Source organism: Bombyx mori, chromosome 21 (genome assembly GCF_030269925.1).
Source record: "Bombyx mori chromosome 21, ASM3026992v2".
Classification (NCBI taxonomy): domain Eukaryota; kingdom Metazoa; phylum Arthropoda; class Insecta; order Lepidoptera; family Bombycidae; genus Bombyx; species Bombyx mori.
This window is the reverse complement of record NC_085127.1, coordinates 15093024-15108734: the sequence shown is the minus strand read 5'-3', so window position 1 is coordinate 15108734 and position 15711 is coordinate 15093024.

The following is a 15711-nucleotide window of genomic DNA, read 5'->3' as shown; positions in this document are numbered from 1 at the left end:
TATTACCGGGTGTAATTATTATACTTCGAACTCGTGGGGTTTTCTAGTTTTTATCTCTTTCTTTCACGTTCACAAATTCAGTAGAAAATATTTGACACTTTTGAAGTTATATTTTCTCTAGACACATTAAGGAGCATTTATAAGCATGTCACACATCGCTATTAATCTACTGAGCCTGCTAAGCTGTTTCAATTTTCAAAGTCAATTTTCATGAAAAAATAGTATATAAATGTTATGAACATTTTTTAAGGTCAATAATCGCCCGAAAGGTTGACACGAAGCAAGAATTTTAATGAGTTACCGAAAGATCAATTAGATTATTCAACGAGCAGATAATTATGAATTAGTTTTAAACGAATAATAAAGTGGATGCGGCGAAGCGTCCTTATTTCAAAATAGAATTTCGGAGTGAAATTAATTTTGAGAAGTTTTGGTCCAATAATAAAATTGATAAAAACAAAAATCCATCTAGTTATTTAATTCATTTCATGATAGCTTCATAAAACACAATATATCACAAAGTCTGCTCTGAAATTTGAGTTCAAATTCTATAGGAATAGCCGCTATTCTACCCTTTATTCTGGAACCCACAATGCGATATGAAATTATAACGTAGAAAGCGTTGAAGGCTGGGAGGTACTAAGAAAACAGAATGTCAAGTACAATCCCCAAACAACAACTTCCTGAAACCTTAGTAAAAGTCCAATAACGAAATAGAGATAGCAATGCCAACATCTCTAAGTAGAGTCCCGTAGAGTTCTCGTAGAGAAAAGTGCAAGAGTTTAATTAAGAGAGACGAGTCTTGCATAAATTAGTGTTCGCTTAAAGTTAAGCGGCGACTAAAAATGCTCTGCACCTACAGAACTAAACGAAAAAAGTAGACGAGTGTATGGTCCATTTGATGGTGAGTGATCATCAGCAATGTAGCAGTGTAGCGGGTCATCGATATTGCATATGATTCAGAAGTATAATGGTTAATGCCTCAAACCAAATTTAGGAACTTGTAAATTAAAAATAAGCATAATATTAGCAAGCTTGTTATTACAATTTGAATTTAACTCATTAGTTTTAACGTAATTGCTACATATTTATGTAAATATTTTTAGCATTGTTTTTAATAGTGAGGTTATGTTATTGGGTGTGATGCTACAAACGTCATACATCAATTTTTTTCTGATATATTGTTGAGCTAACAGCCTATGAAAAGATACCGGTGATGGCCACAAACAATAATCACGTTGAAAAACAAAACATTGTTTTTAATCGACTAAATCGAGCCTCTAAATTAGCATGCTATCAATCCGTATTTTTTTTTTTGCTGACACCTCTTTTCTTTAGGTCAGCTAAAAATAATGCGACCTTGCGACCTTGAGCCATCAAAATAATCAGCACCTAAAAAGCCTATCCCGTCTCTGAAACCGTAACTCATTACCGCTTTAGAGGCAAGAACCCGACCCGACCGGTCCGCCTAGTGGCCGGCGGAGGCAACTGAACGATGTCGGCATTTGCATTATGTCGGTCAGCGTTTTGTAAAATTAAACTAGACATAACTTGATGCTGTAGCTATTTTAGGATGTTCGTTTTTTAATAGATAAAACTTTAATGCAATTTTTTTCAATGCGTTCATTTATTGGAACAATATGGGAATATTTTTTTCAAGTTAATATATTCATTTGATTTTGGTGTGATTCGTACAAATTAAAATAATAATTATCTATAAGAAATAGAGAACATAGATAGAACTAATAGAGAACATAAAATTCTGGGGTTAAAAAAGCCAGACACAGCGATAGCTTCGAGGCTACCCACTGCTGAGGACTTTTTGAAACCTCCGCTGAAGAACGACATGTTACAGACGCTCTGAAACTTCATTGGGGGGAGTTAGTTGCAGAGCCGAATAATGCATTACAAAAATTCAAACACACTGACGATAAACGCAGTTACAATGCGAAAGTAATAAGGAGATGATTGAATCTTATACGTTTCCTTAGAGGATTACCTGCGGAACATACATCACTAAAAAATATTATATATTGAAAAAATCTACCTAAGCTAAGGTAGCTACAACGTAAAACTTCCTTATTCCTATTTATGGCCTCTTTTTTAAATAATCGTGATAGTATTTACCTTGAGTTCATTTGTACACCAGGTATGTGTTGTCATTACTGGTGAATGTCAGCGTAATTTACCTTTACAATTTCGTAGCGCGTCTGTAGACCCACTACGCCGTAGCCTCTACGCAAGGCCTTTTTAAATTATTCGTTTCAGGTTCTAGTGATAAGAGGAAATAGGGCCCGTATCAATGCCCGTCGAGCTGATTGATCGGTACTTAACGGGGGCCAAGTGTTTATACCATACGATTAGCATCCGACACGATTTAAAAATGACAATTCTATATATTATGTTACTTACAACTAAAAATACATTCAAATAACACACATAACTTATTGATAAGTCATAGAAATTGTAAATATTTTTTTTATTTTGTAGGAGACTCACTTTCATCTCGACGATACTATTTGTGTTTCTGATTTATTCGTAGACTTATTATTCAAAGTTTTATGCTTAAATTTCGCGTAAATTATATTGTATTACATGTAGCTGTGTGGCCTAGAATGGCTCCAACGCACATCTTCCCATGGGGTTCGTAAAAGGCAACAATGGCAATATAGGTAGTAGCGCTCTCTCAGTATTATACCAGAGTAGTGCTATTTCAAACGCATATATGCATACGCATGTTTTTGCGGTGGAGTACTCATGTGTTCTGGTTTCAAAACTCGGGCAGCCATTGAGCAATATAATTGTGGCTTTACCTCATATTGTGATGTCTCCATTGAACTCCGGTAACTACTTTACCCTGGGCCCTAAGCTTCTTCACCACAATTATTTTTTTCTGAGCATTGAGCATTGTAGATGAAAATACGGATGGGGATATGTTCCATACAACTCCTGAGAAAAATTTAATAGCTGCTAATTCTCATGTAATAGCTGAAACCACATTAATTCATAGCAGTCCATAGACTAGCTTCTTACTGACGCAAAATTGCTCTATTCCACCAGAAATATATTTATAATGAAATGAAGCCATATGTTGCGGTCATTACGGCGTTTTCTTAGTAATTTACTCGGGTAAGGTATATGCAAGTAAGGTACATACGTCAGAGGATGCGAAACAATTGAATGTAGTTTATATACATATATATATATTCATAGGAAAGTTGATTACAAATTATTTTATCCTGTATACTATTTTCGAAGAATTTTAATAGACAAAATTCTAGAAGTAGTCTGAAGCTCTTTACTAAAAATTTTATCCGATTAGATTCCGTTACCCCAAACGCATGTTCTCAAACTTTATTTTAAGAGCAATTACTTAATTGCAAAATCCTTTGCTTCCTGTTCTTTTCGAGTACAATTATATCAATGTACAAAATATGGATATGCATCTTTGAACATCGCAGCTAATTTAAGAAGAAGTGTAACGGTAGAGTTTATTTTAAAATAACTTTTGTTAACGTATTTTCCTAATATTTTGATTTATACTTTCTATTTTCATTTGCGAAGATTTTAACATTATCTATTTAACGAGAACTGATGAGATGTGTGTGCTATGTGTGTGGCTAGGGGCGCAGCCAAATTACAAGATACGCTCTTTGATGTTACTCTACTAGTAACCATGAACTGTCCACAACAGCTGCACAAAACATTTATAGATACCTAGAACGCGAACAAACTAATCTGCTACACATTTTAATATAAAATACATCAAATCGGGTAAACAAAGTCCAGTCGTATTAATGCCACATCTATATTCGTTCTACGCTCCAAGTGACAGAAAGAGGCATTCAAACTTCTCAAAAGTAAAAGTTTGATATTACAAAGTAATTGTTTGAGTGTTTGTCGAGATCTTTTGATTGCGGATTGTTTTATTGTTCGGTGTCTGTCGGCTTTCCGTCGTTTTGTTTGTAACGTTACCGCAATTGTTCTTGATACGCTGCGCTACGTTTGTTCTTAGTGTTACACTAAGTCTTGTGAGTTTACGTATGATGTATTGCGAGTCTAATGCGGTATAATTTCGTAAGTTTAATTGTAACATTGTTTTCTGTATTCGTTTTGTTTGAATAACATTAAATTTAATATTTACTTTTGTTGTCTTTTTGCCTGAATGGGCAGCCTTAGCTACCTACATTCGCTTACAGTTCGTTTAGTGTTAAATAATCACCGGTGCTCATAGGAATTGTAATAAATAGCACTAGCACCACATTAAATCTTATAGATATGACATCACATTCTACATATTTTTTTAATTAGGAAAAAAGCCCAAAAAATTGTGGAGAAATTCTTTACATGCCATAAAAGTGATTAGAGAATCGAATTTCATTTTTATTTTATTTCAATGAGGTGCATATAAACTTGGGAGCTTAAAAACAAAACTTTTAATTTTGAAGAATATACAGATGCTTCTATTTTATTTGTATCAACTTTATAACTGTGAAGCCATTGAATGATTAATAGATTTTAGATCAAGGCTGACTAAGTCGTCGAATGGTCTCAATCATGAATTCTGCAAACAGGAACAAATCTCCGACTTAAGTTCTGAATCTATCGATAGATCACGACCGTCTACGAGTAAGCGATAATAACATCTCAGCTGCACCCGGCTTCAATTAGATAGAACCGCGCGGCGCACAGAGTAAATACATCCGTAAGTCTACAGTAAGCCTACGTTACATATTAATAAAAATACGAGGATTAATGTTTTAAAGGAAAATAGCTTTTGGCGGTTAGCGTGGTATGGACATATGATGCGTAGAGAGGAGATGCATGTGACTAGGAGATGTATGGAAATGGCAGTGCAAGGTAGAGGTGGAAGAGGTCGACCGAAGATGACATGGATGGAGTGTGTGAATGACGATATGAGAAAAAGAGGAGTGAGTGAGATGAGGGCTGATAGAGGAAAATGGAATAGATTTTTTTTGTGGCGACCCTACTTAATGGGATAAGATGGAGATAAAGAAGAAGAATGTTTTAATGGAAAATGTGAAAAAATGGTGTACAATAGAGAAACAAAATTAATTAAAAATTGTTTCTTTTGGATGGATATTTTGATTCAAAACAACTAATAAATTCACGTTATTTAAAACTTGAGAATCCCATGTTTTATCTCTGAGTATGGAGGGGTCTCATTTTAAAATCTTGAAGAAGTGAGTATGTTGTATTGTGAGTAGATGGCACTGTGTCGGTGGGAGGCCGCACTGCGACACTCGGTTTGTTGCTCTCCACGAACTCGCTATTTGTTCAGGACACACGTACACCTATAGAGTGTTCAATGGCATATAGATAGTTTTTACTGCCTAAAAACGGATTTGCCATTTCATTTAAAAATATAATATATTAGTGAAAATATATGTAGTAGACATCACACAGAATTTTCTTTGGTTTTCGCGAGCCATTGATTTAATTATGAAACGAATTTTACGTATATTTCGTAATAGTATTTTTAATTAAGTAATTATACAATTAAATATGCAAGCAAGCAATGAATAAGAAGTAATTTACTAGTGAGGAGTTTCTGTAATAAATAAATATTAAATACTCGTAGTGCGTCTTGATTTGAGAAGCTACCGTCAGTCGTCAACACATACCGTTAGGCGCTTAATGTTATTTTAATGTAGCTGTGATTTCGGTAAGTGTTGCAAGATGGGCGACAGCATTCACTTGCATATCTGCTTTTGTAACCGCAAAGAAATTGTCGGGCTTTACCTTACCTTACCTTATTATAATGAAAAACGCTTTCAAAAAAACTCAAATAAGATTTTACATTCAATTTTAAACGAGCGACTCTGTCATTTAATAATACCGTTGGTTCATTGGGACTTACTATTTCACATATTATACTTTAATATTCCACTTAATGTAGCCCCGCATTCATAAAACGACTGCTGACTACTTTCTGTTGACACAAAAATTTGCTTATAAATCTCCAACAATTCCTCAGAAGTTGGTCGATTACTTTTATTATATTTCTCAGTTTACGAATGTTTGTAAGATTTTATTTTCCTCAGCAACGTTTTAGTAAGATTGTAAACTTTTGAAAATTTTTAGTTTAACTGCGACATCTCGGTTTAAGTTCGTGTGTTAAAACAGTTTTATTGCTTTCATTCAAAATTTATGAGTGAATTTTTCGCATATCAGAATGTATTAAGAGTTCCAGAGAATTGCGATGTATGCGCATATCTACATTTGAATCAAAAACAGTTTCTATTGATTGATAACTTTAGCGTATTATAAATCAATAAAAACCTTCGCCTTCAGACGTGAGGACGCGCGCTTGCGACCCTTCACAATCAACAATAGATTCTGTTGTTTGGTGAGAATGTGAAGGTAACGTGCATGCATATATTGTAGAGTACTGTATCTTAGAATATTATTATTCACGTACTACTGAATGTGACATAATCTCAGTCAGAGCATGGGCCGAAGCCCTAATGGCTAAGTTTGTTGTAACATATACAACCAAACAGACAGTTATAGAGTTTTTAGCACATAGTTCGGCATAAAGAAATATAGTTTTTACTATCAGTAGAAATACAGTTGTAATAAATTATATAGATCGTATTCTTAGAAACGATTTGAAATTATATAAGATGATTCAGAGGCACTCAGCCCTCGAGTAAATAACGTGACAGAACGTAGACTTGTATACAGCCCATGTACAAAATCAAAAGAAATCTCACAAAAACTTATAAATCAAATGTTGAGTGAGTGTGGGCCGCAATAACATTGAACGCTTTAATCAAGGTTCTACGGGAGAGCAAAAGGCCAATCGCATCGTCTCCGGTAACGGCTGACAATAATAATAATTTGAACTAAACTACGGCTTAGTGTCCATAACAGTTCGCTGTTATGACCCGATCCGGCCCGAGTTATCGTTCAGGTGATGGGATTACCTGGCATTTAAGTTTTGTCGACAACTTTGTTGCTAATCTTTGAATGGCTCACTCAAATGTTTTGTTTCCAAATAAGGAAGACATGCATGACTATAAATGCTTGCTTAATAATATTATTGAAAACATTTATCATACGTGTACTGAAGGATTGTGTTTAGAAATAACATTGCATTGTTAATTAAATAAGTGTATTTGTAGCTGTTTAATGAACTTTACTAAGGCGTTTTATTATTAAAGATATTAGATTGGTTTCTAGATAGATGAGTAGCACTTGGTGAAGGTTTCAATAGTATTCTAAATGTTTTTCTAAAATAAACTTTTATTGTGAGTTCGTTTCACTCTAGAAGCCATCGTGGTCTTAAAGATAAAGCATCAGATGCCCTAGTATCAAATGATGTAACTACGGCGAGTTTTGAATCTAATAGTTGTTTTCAATAATACGACATGTCTAATGCTTGTTAACTAACATCGTTTAAGAAGACTCTAGACCAGCAAGATTCATAAATTACGTAATTATGTTTGGTGGTGGTAAGTCCGTAGGGTAAGTGTGCATGGGTAGATAGCACTAACCTGATTATTTCTGCTGATTGAACCGATTTCAAAGATAGCGGTTATTCAATAGAATTAGGACTTCGCTCCATTTCTCATCGAGGGTAGCAGCATCACGTTATGATATCTACTGGTTCAGGAATTCACTTAATCACGGATGGGCTGTGAGTGCAATCCATCAAAGCAATTTAAAACATGAATTTCGAAATAATAAAAATAATAAAATCGGTTTTTGTATTCGTATTTCGACACGGTTTATGACATAAGACAAAACAAAACATAACACGTTCGTATACAAAAGAGAACTTTTTGTAATGATAATTTTATGCATTGTCACAACATAGTCCTGTAATTAATTAGGTCATTTTCTTGCTCAGCGACATAACGGGCCTGAGCGCCCTAGCTTGGGCTCAATGCTAGGCACGTACTGATAGATAGCGAGATCGGTGTTAACCTTTAACTATGTTTGGGTTGATGACCTATGGCATGTTAATTGGTGAGTCGGGCTTGAACGACCCGAGACATTACTTCCTAGTTTCGTGACAAACAGTAATTGCGCGACCTGACAACGTGAGTGAATTACTTGAGATGATCTAACTGTCGCCTAGTTACGATTACTCCTCTCGCAATCAAGACCTTCACGGCTTGCAACACCGTTTTTTTTGTTGCTATATGGGTGGACGAGCTCACAGCCCACCTGGTGTTAAGTGGTTACTGGAGCCCATAGACATCTACGACGTAAATGCGCTACCCACCTTGAGATATAAGTTCTAAGGTCTTAAGTATAGTTGTAACGGCTGCCCTACCCTTCAAACCGAAACGCATTACTGCTTCACGGCAGAAATAGGCAGGGCGGTGGTACCTAGCCGCGCGGACTCACAATAGGTATAATATATATAATCTAATACGAACGGGAAAGATCTCCTATCCAAAGAATTTCCACACTTTTATTATGCAAGCTTATTTTGTAAATGTCGTTAGCATAATTCTGTTTTTCTTTGGACTTCTTAATGCCAAAGCTACCACTGCAGCTACCTTCGAGTGAAACGCATATTCACCCTAGATGGGAAAAGGGTCCTTATTTTAATTATACCTTTATTATCTTTGTAGACAGGTCAACCATGTGGGTCATCTAAGTGGCTACCGTCACTCATGGATGTCAACAGGGAATGTCAAAGGAAAGTTAATTCCGAATGGATTCCGGATGGTAAGTGGCAAAAATAGTCTCTGGAAACGCACCGTTGATAAACGCAGCGGTTCTAGATGGTATAAATGAAGAACGTGAATGGAACTAAATTCAATTGACCCCAATCGGAGACCCGCACCAGTGTCCTTAATTAATGTACGTCTAGCTTTCACTAGATTTCGATTAAAATGGTAAGCTTATGTACCTGACGTATGCATAGTGTACTCATGAGTGCTCACAATTAGCAACATATTTAAAATGTGTTGAAATTGTTGGTATTACCGACAATTACGTTTTTTTCAAATCAATACAAAAGCAATTATAAAAACTAACCATTTACACAACAAAGTTTTTTATTTAGTTCAAATATTTAATTTGATTTTAGTGAAATGTAGAGATCAATATAAACCCGCACCTCTACAAGGGGTCGTAACTCAGTATGTTATTTACACAAATACAGGGAATTATATTGTAACGTAAAAGCTCAAACAAAGCTCACGTTACGTACATCTGTTCACACATTAATCACGTTGAAAACGTAAATAAACGCACTTTGAACTTTTGTCTACATTTATATTCCAGATTTAGAGTACCTACTGTTGTCATTTTATTGTTTTATGAACGTAAAACAAAATGCGTTGTTAAGATTGTTATATGCCCTAGCTCTATGTAATATGCCGATATGCAATAAGAATTTTACCACATATACCTATATACCTATACATTGGCGTACGTGACTGTTGTGAACGCTGAGACAGCATTGCAACACCCTAGAAGCCGTGCATTGACGTAAATGGCACATTGACGCACATGACTGTGGAGACGCCGATTCAGCACCTTTACCTCATGGAGCCTCGAAGCCAGCCACGGGGCCCGCACTTCTGAACTCACATCGTCGGAAGACAGACCAGTAGCATTAATTAAGTTTAAGTTTCATTGTAACCCTTTTAATTTTTAATAAACTTTAGATTCATTTTCGTTTTTTTAAGACCTTAGGCTGCGACCTCCGTAATTAGTTCACAAATGCAACTAGCATGTCAACAACAACAACTTACAATAACACTACTAACAAGCAGGAGGTTGAACTATAGGCATTCAGATCGGGCGCGTGATCTGACGTGTTGTGGGCTCATGATTATTGACATCAACCTATTGCCTGTTTCAACCATGAAGTATATTCCAAAAAAATTGAGACGACGACCTCAAGACTCACGACAGATATCGGATACTGGTGTCCATGGACACCAGACGCTACTGAACATCTGCCGGGCTTTATAGTTACCCTCCTAGATTTTTTTGTTTTCCGAGATATATGCTTTGTGAAATAACGACTAGAGACAAGAATAAAAACTGTTTTATATACACTATTTTATATTTATTTATTGCATGGATGGGTGATCGAGCCCATGGTCCATCTGATACGAAGCGGTTATTGAAACCCATGAATATGATCGTGAACGCAGCCAACCTGTGAATGCTGTATTATTAATATATACATATATGATTTGCAACAGAAAAAGGCAGGTCGGCTGTACCTACCCTTGCGGGCTAAAAGCACGTCCAGCAAACACTTCAGAGGTGGACATCAGTCGTTTGACCACGACTCTGGTTTCACAGGTGTCCACTAACATTTTGTCGGATAACAAAATCAATACATGCTTCTAGATTAGATCTGTAATAATATGCCACAAACTAAATATTGTTCTATTTCTAAAATCCTACAAATGTATGGGATATGAATAATGATGAATAAATTTTTTCTCTAACTACACTAACACTAACTTTCTATATTAACTAAACAGACCTACAACGCGTACAAAAACTTTAAAATAAAAATGTATTTTAAGTTTTAATTTACAGCACAAAGGTGGAGTAAAGCTCGGTAACCGCTATATCAAAAACAAGTAAAAAGTTCGGCCGCAGTATTACGGTGCGGTCGCCGCGAGCCGGCGGGCTGCGCTCGAGAGCAGACGGTCTTCGGGGCATTTACACCGAGAATAATGAAAATAGATACCTACATATCTTATATTACTAGCTTTTGCCCGCGACTTCGTCCGCGTGGAATAGTTACTTTGGCATAACGCTAAATTTTACTTCATTTACATATTTTATAGTGAGCCAACCTTAGCATATAGGCATATGTTGTCGCAGTTTTTTTTTTTATCTTTTAAAGGGGAACAATTCTCTCATACATTACTTTAGCGAAACTTTAACTGCTTCTGCAGCGCATGCAGTGGAAGCTCTCAAAAGGGAAAAACCCCGATTTTGAAACATTCTTTATTGGTGCTCCGCTTGCATTGGTCTTAGCGTGATTTTATATAGCCCATAGCCTACCTCGATAAATGGGGTATCTAACACTGAAAAATTTTTTCAAAGTACTTCCTGAGATTAGCACGTTCAAACAAACAAACTCTTTAGCTTTATAATATTAGTATAGATAATGATATAATTGTAAACTGCATAATTATTTATAAATATATTAAAATCACGACTATTGTACTAACAATACTCATTTAATAACCCGGTCACTCCTCGGATAGTAAGTCACTAACATTTTTCCGAATTACAAAATTTACATGCTAAGATTTACTAATAATAATAATAATCGTTATATGTAATTTAAAAATATTTACTGTAGGTACATAGTGTGTGTGACATCGCAACGAGAAGCGAACAAACCTTTGAAGTCAAGACGTGTAAACAGCAACCCTGAACGAGGGCCGCTCAGCCACCGTCTGTCTACAACTAAGGACGCTTTTCAAATCTCATTTAATGAAGAATCCCACTGTCGCAGGAAAGACACTGTGGACGCATTACGTCGTTTTAAATAATGAGGATGCACTATTTTTCTTCTTGGTCTTTTTTTTATTGCTTAGATGGGTGGAGGACCTCACAGCCCACCCGGTGTTAAGTGGATACTGGAGCCCATCTACAACGTAAATGCGCCACCCACTTGAGATATAGTTCTAAGGTCTCAGTATAGTCACAACGGCTGCCCCACCCTTCAAATCGAAACGCATTACTGCGTCACGGCAGAAGTAGGCGGGGTGGTGGTACCTACCCGTGCGGACTCACAAGAGGTCCTATAACCAGTGATTACGCAAATTATAATTTTGCGGCTTTGATTTTTTTTACACGATGTTATTCCTTCACCGTGGAAGGAAATCTGAGTTAAGTGAGCGAGTTTACGGCCATAGAAACCACAGCTTGAGACATGAGGTCGAGGCATAAATAATATTGTATCAAGGTTATCTCACTCTCCAACTCAGATCGTATAACTGGTTCGCAATGAAAATAGCCAATAATTACGTAGCGACTTTACAGCGCGCCCCACCACTTATTTCCGATAATCTCCCTACTTTTACTAAACTGTAAAATCGCTCTCTTGTGTAGACCACTTCACGAATGTTACAGTATTCATATTACGCGATATGAATTGTATCTGTTGGTCTGACGAGAGATTGCAACATTATGGTTTTTCGATGGATCGTGGTACCTTGTTGAAAATTAACCAGAGCGATGTTTTATCAATAAAGCTTATTACAGAATAAATTTAATTTCTAGAGAACTAAAAACAATATTTTTTCATATAGTTTCAAATATTCTGTAAGCCTTATGGTGTAATATTACTGTACAAAATCAGGAAGCTTTAAGCCGCGAAATCGAAAGCAACTAAAAAGTCTCGCCGCAATTTTACGATGCGGTCGCTCTGTGCACGGGCGGGCCCTCGCTGCGAAGAGACCGCAGTCTAAACTGTTGGATGTTAGACAGGAAATAGGGATATGTTAAAGGAATTTGCTTTAAACTTTAAGTTCTAATTGGCGACTTATTGGTGGTAGAACTTATTGTAAGCCCGCACGGATAGGCACCTCATCCTGCCTATATCTGTCGCAGACTGCTCACCCGTTCCGATACAAAGGATGGCATAGCCGTTGTACTGCATTGAGGTTTAGATCTCTTGGCACAATGTGAGCGGCAAGCTCTATGATGACCATGGGCTTCAATATTCGTTAACAATCCTTCAATAGCAGTTGTCCGTGAGTTCATTCGTCCGCCCAGGCATTAAAAACATATGAATTGAACATGTCGTTTATCAAATTTCGATGACAATGAAAAATATTTCTAAGTAAAGCAACTTAATTAACTATTTAATGAACACGAGTTGTGATGCTAAAAGATATAACTCATACGCTTCGTACGTAACATTTGTAATTTTCCGACGTCACGCGTTGCCTATGACTGCCATAACGTTTTGATGTACGCGTGTCCATAGACAACGTACCTCGCAGAGGATACAAAGCTTTGGTGTGAATACATTTACAAAGAAGCGATATCGTAATAATGGTGAAAATTCTAATAATATTGCTTATTTCCCAAATTTCCAGTTTAATTATGCATGTAATCAATAAAAATCCTTCAAAATGTAGAAAACGAAGGTTCACGGATGAATAGCATGAGGAATTTAGAACACTAAATATCAAACTCACCGAGTCTAAATTAGCACTATAAGTTAACTCTAGTAGGTTTCAGGTGTTCCCTGCTGCAAAATGCCAATGCATTTCGGCTTAAAGGATACTGCACTCGTCACTAAGTAATGAGATGTCTACCTCCTGTGTGTTCGAGCACAAGCATCGACGTCATGGCATCTATTGTTTCCACTAACCACTCACCACCAGATTCGCGGCTGACAATATGTACTGATCTTTGCATTCATAGATTTCTCAACTAATTTACAATCCTCAAAATTTAGATGGATAATCTCGTCATCTCCATTTAGTCACAAAGCTGTATTTCTATGAACCGGAACTCCCTCTGGTGCTCCATCAAGTAGCCTTGCATCAGGATCAGATCCCATCAGGTATCATCGTGAAAGAAATCTACATACAAATATTCTACGGTACGCGCTTATGTCTGTAATTCAACGGCTGATGAATAATTCACGTTTGGGACGGCCAATTGTTTACAGTACCCGCGACGCGCGCCGCCACTATCTCTGTTTATATTAAACAACGAATTTTACCTGGATGCTCGCTGTCATATAAGCCGTCCGTGGCCCGACATATCAGGCCAATGTTCATAGACACATCCGTCTGTTAACGTCAACGTTGGCGTAAAAACTGTATTGTATTACAGATATTAGGAACCCTTTTTAATACGCTTTTATTAGCTTCAGACGTTAGTATGTAACGGAATCTTTGAACATGATTTTGACCCCCTTCAAAACGTCGGATTAACTCGAAATTTGGTATACTTATTAAGGATTGATGACAATTCAATATTAAAAAAAATAATTAAATACAACTAAAAAATGAAAAATTAATAATAGTTTAAAAAAAACTAACAAAATATGCTTTCATAGAAAATCCAACCACAAAATAGAAAATAAATTTTAATAAATTTGAATTAAAAATAGTGTAAGAAAAATTTTTTTTATTGTAAAAAAGCGTGGGCTGTTTTTTTATTTTTTTTTATTGCCCTTGTAAGCAGACAATCATACGGCCCACCTGATGGTGAGTGGTTACCGTCGCCCATGGACGACATTGCTTCAGCAATGCCAGGGGCAGAGCCAAGCCGCTGCCTACCGCTTAATACTCTCCACAAGCCTCGTTTGAAGAAGGACATGTCATAGCGCTCGGGAAACACCGTGGAGGGGAGCTCATTCCATAGTCGGATGGTACGTGGCAAAAAAGATCTCTGGAAACGCACTGTGGATGACTGCAGTGGCTGGTAGTATGGATGAACTCTACTCCGGTGGCGGGCGGTGCGATGGTAAAAACGAGATGCTGGTATCATCTCGAACAATTCCTCAGAGCACTCCCCATGGAACATACGGTACAAAATACAGAGGGAACCGAAGTCCCTCCGCAGACCCAGAGGTTCCAAACGATGGCTTTTCAGGATATTATCAAAATAACCCTTCTACCTATATTTGTTCATAAAATATTTATTACTACTGATACCATGCACCTCACGTTTTATTAAAATAAAATCATTTTATCTTACCCTGTTTTCAATTGAAATTTATTAAAATTTATTTTCTATTTTTTTGTTAGATTTTCTATAAAAGCGTATTTTGTTAGTTTTTTCAAAACTATTATCTATTACTACATTAGATGCTAACTAACTAACTCACGGCCCACCTAGTGTGCTAAGTGATTACCAGAGGATGTAGACATCACAACTCATCTTAAGCCGTTGGCTCAGTTTTGGTTATTCTGTATATAATTGTCGTAGAACTGGAATGCATGATTGCTTCGAAGCAGAAGCAGGTAAAATATAATATTGGTTCTCGTGTGGATTTAGTAATATGCGCAGTCGTAAATACTAGTTATCTATAGTACTATGATGGCGCAATACGCAGAAGACCCTATTGAGCGTTCTCCGGTGAATCCCTGAGTAACTTTTCATGATACCGACGAGAAGAGATGAGTGGTGGTATTCTAGCCCGACACCACACAGCCAAGTCACATATTTAATCCTTTCACCGAGCATTCGTACGCCAAACGACAATCATAATATGTTTTTTTTCTTCTTTTTGCTTGGATGGGTGGACGAGCTCAGAGCCCACCAGATGTTAAGTGGTTAATAGAACCCATAGACATGTACAACGTAAATGCCCCATCCACCTTGAGATATAAGCTCTAAGGTCTCAGTATAGTTACAACGGCTGCCCCACCCTTCAAACCGAAACGTATTACTGCTTTACGACAGAAATAGGCAGGGTGGCGGTACCTACACGTGCGGACTCACAACAGGTCCTACCACCAGTAAAAAAAATTATATTCAGTTACTATTATTCCCTATAATTATCGAACATATCTTCTTCTTCTTTAGCTACAAAATTGCCGTGAAGTAAAACTAATTTATAAAAATATTTTTTATTTCTATAAAGCCACAAAGCCAAATAGTCTTGAAAGACATTTTGCACTGTCTCTCGAGTATTGAATTTTTCCTCTGCCAAGAAGTTGTCCAAACTTTGGAAAAAGTAGAAGTCTGTCGGTGCAAGGTCTGATGAGTACGATGGGT